We start from the raw sequence: 3,772 nt of genomic DNA, 5'->3' as shown, positions 1-3,772 counted from the left end.
GTGTGTGTGTGTGTGTGTGTGTGTGTTGTAAATACACATTTTTCATCAGCTTGACCTCCTGTTATACCGTGAATGTTACTGTAATAGATAGAACGGAGAAGTCTAAAGCTTTAGCGCAATACCCGCCCCCCCCCAGTTGAGATATCCGACAGTAATCATTCTGTAGTTCTACCCATTGTCCTTCTACGACATATTATCATGCATATTCATAAATAATGATTTCCGTGCTATATGCACTACTTCTGTGCTAGATCCAAAATCCAAGCCCACTCTGGTGGAGTGCCATTCATGGGTGTAATCTGCAAGGAAGCAGCTTCCCCGGGGTTTCTCCCAGGAGCTGCTGATGGATTTAAGCTTAGCAGTCGTTTAACTTAGCAGCCAAGCGCTTAGCCACTGCGCCACCAAGGTTCCCTGTACTTAATACCAAAAACCCACTCCCATGAGTGGATTCCGACTCCCTGCGACCCTGAGGCTGTCAGTCTGCAGGAGCAGTAATTTCATCTTTCTCAGAGCAGCTGGTGGCTTTGTGAGCCGTCCAGCATTTACCAAACTGCCCACCAGGCCTCCTTTTGTAACTAGAATACTACACTGAACTTTGCTTGGTTTGGCTTTAGAGGGAGGAAAACAAATGGTTACGCATTGGACTGCCAATCACGAGGTCGGCAGTTCAAAACCACCAGCCGCTCCTGGGGAGAAAGAGGACACTTTCTACTCCTTCCATCTCCGAAACAAACCCAGGCGATTCTACCCTGTTCTATAGAGTCACTATGGTTCGGAATCAGCTCCATGGCAGTGAGTTTGGGTTTCTGTGGGGTTTTTGGTTTGGGTGTGGTTTTGTTTGTTTGTTTGTTTGTTTGTTTTTTTTGATTGGTGTGGTGGGTTTCTCATTGGGCTGCTAACCACCGGGTCAGCAGGGATGAGGTTGTGACTGCTCCAGTAAAGACTTGTCCTGCTACTGTCTTTAGGTACAACTTAGTTGACTCCAATCTGCAGTGGCTTTATGCACAACGGAACAAAACACTGCCCACCCAGAGAGTGCTGCTGTCTTCACAATCATCAACTCAATTGGTTTGAGGGACAAGGAGAGAGGGTTTTAATGGTGGTGGAAATATCCTATGGATTTCACGTAGGACTGTACAGCCAATCACAGTAGTAGCTGTCAGTACATTGTACATCTGTTAAAGATGGAATGGGCAACAGTTGTGTGACAGATGTACTTGACAGTGAGCACAAACACACACACACACACACAGAAAGTGAAGCTGCGAGGCTGCTTCTGCACTGCCAAATGCCTCATGGGATTTGTTTTTCAGTTAGCATACTGCATTTAGAGCATTTCCCCATTCAAGACGCTTCAGAAGCCTGATTTTCAATTATTGCTCAGTGTTCCGTTGAGTTAGTGTACCAGTTCATTTAATCATAACCCCGTCGCTAGAATTCTAGCTCACTGTCCTTGTTGGTGTGTTATGACCCACCGTGTACATGAATCCCAGCCCCTTCCTCGTCCGGGTAAAGTGAGTGCTAAGAAGTGGAAGTGCAGGTTTGAAGTGACCCCTGACCTGATGTCCTTGCCCCCTGAGCCTCGCTGAGAGGCTAATCCCTGCCTGGGGCCTGGCTGGAGAGAGAAGCCCGGGTGCTCATTGTCAGTGGGCACCATCCACAAGCAGCCAGAGCTGCTGGCAGGCCTGGGACCAGGTTGGGTACCCTTGTCCTGTGCAGATTTCTCTTTCATGATAAAGGAAAGACTGTCCCTGATCTGCCTTCAAAATCTTTTGGGAAAGATTCTTTTCATCCTTCAGAGTCCAGAGCAAGTCGGTCTTCTTATCCAGCCTTCCTGGCCCTGTGGCCACTTGTCCCCGAGGGCCTCTCCGAGTCTAAATGCCCACTGCAGTGTGCAAAAAGGTATGCTTTGTGTCCAGCTCAAGAACTGATGGGGCGTGGAGCAAGACAGAGAAGAAGGGACCTCTGACCTCACAGCCATCAAGTCGTTGCTGCATCTTAGTCATTCCTACAGGACTTGTAGCTATCCTATAAAACTGCCCCTGTGAGCTTGAGACTGGAACTCCTTATGGAGTACAAAGCCCTGTCTGTGGACCTCAAAGTGGCTAGTGGTTTCAAACTGCTGACCTTGGGAATCGCAGCCCAGTCCATCACCCGGGCTCCTCTGCAGAGCAGGAAAATCAGATGAAAGCAGCAGCTACCTCAACCTTGATTGCGGTCAGGTACTTCAAGACAGAAATTAACCGTAGCCTCCTTCCCCTTCTCGTTCATCTTAAACCTTGCTTCCTTCCAGCATATTCTGATTCCGACTCCCAACCACCCTAGAGAGCAGTGGTTCTCAACCTTCCTCAGGCCATGACCCCTTAATACAGTTCCTCATGTGGTGGTGACCACCCCCAGCCATAAAATTATTTTCATTGCTACTTCCTCACGGTCACTTTGCTACTGTGATGAATCGGGCGACCCCTGGGAAAGGGTCGTTTGACTCCCTCTCCACCCACAGGTTGAGAACTGTTGCTGTATCGTTTCTGAGACTGCAAGTCTTTCTGGGCACAGATGCCTTCCTCTTTCTCCTGGGGAGCCCCAGATTGATAGGTTCGAACCGTCAACATCACAGTTAGTAGCCTAACCCACAGTGTCACCAAGGATCCTTCGATCCATTGCCCCCCCACACCCAGGAGTCTCCCCACCCATCTCTCGTCCCCCCAACACAGTCTCCGAGTGCCAGGGACTGTGCTGAAAGGTGATAGCTGGGCTCAAACCCAAGAGAAGCTTCCCTGAGGTTCAGAAACACGCACTGCTGAGTGGGAACAAAGCCAGGCTGGATGGGCTCTGGGTCTCCAGGGACAATGGGAACAGGAGTCTGGGAACAGATGCAGGTGCTCTATTTAAAACCAGGACTGGGAAGGGACAGGGACACCCTGATGTCAGAAAGAAGGTGCCCTTTGGCTGTGCTCTGAGACAGCAACTGATGTGCAGGTGGGGCCCTGGACTGAGGATAATCCAGATAGAAGCCCATGAGCCTCGCTGCTTCCTGGCTCGATGAGCTGACCACCTGTGTCAGCGTGACCGCCAGGACTTCTGACTTGCCAGCAGAAGGCGTGCTTCTGTGCTGTAGGCTGACAGGGAGGTTCACAGAGGGGTGGAAAGAGGAGCACGTGACAACATTGCACTGCCACCAAATCCATCCTAACCCATCGTGGCCCTACAAGACAGGGTAGAACGGCCCCTGTGGGTTTCCAAGACTGTATCTCTTTACAGGAACAGGAAGCCTCCTCTTTCTCCCACGAAGCAGCTGGTGGTGTTGAACGTCTGACCTTGCCGTTTGCAGCTCAGTGCGTAACCCACTACATCACAGTTAGGAGACTGTGAAGACGAAGGAAAACTGCCAGCCAAATCCACGCTTGTGTTAGGAATTCATACTGGATGAAATTAAAATAAAAGACGAGTGGGGGAGAGGCCTTAAGACAAGCAGATTCGGGGTCTCAGAAACAGGGAGGCGTGACAGAGACAGTGAGGAGGCGAGAAGCAGAAATACACCACCGTCAGGTGGCTGGGAGAAATCAAACACCTTCGCCTCCCAGCCCCCAGGAGGGAGCTTCCCTGTTCAGCAAGCGCACTGAGCACAAATAAAACAATTAGAAAAAACACTTTTTTAAATAAAAATTTAAAGACATGAAAAGATGGGTAGAAGGTGGCAGATGGGGGAGGGACTTTAGGAAGCAAGGAACAATAGCATAGTGGCCTGCCTGTGTGTGTGTGTGTGTGTGTG

The sequence above is a fragment of the Echinops telfairi genome, unplaced genomic scaffold, assembly GCF_000313985.2.
Source record: "Echinops telfairi isolate 266 unplaced genomic scaffold, ASM31398v2 ScPeMD7_2;HRSCAF=8, whole genome shotgun sequence".
Taxonomy (NCBI): Eukaryota; Metazoa; Chordata; class Mammalia; order Afrosoricida; family Tenrecidae; genus Echinops; species Echinops telfairi.
Note: the sequence above shows the minus strand (reverse complement) of the source record.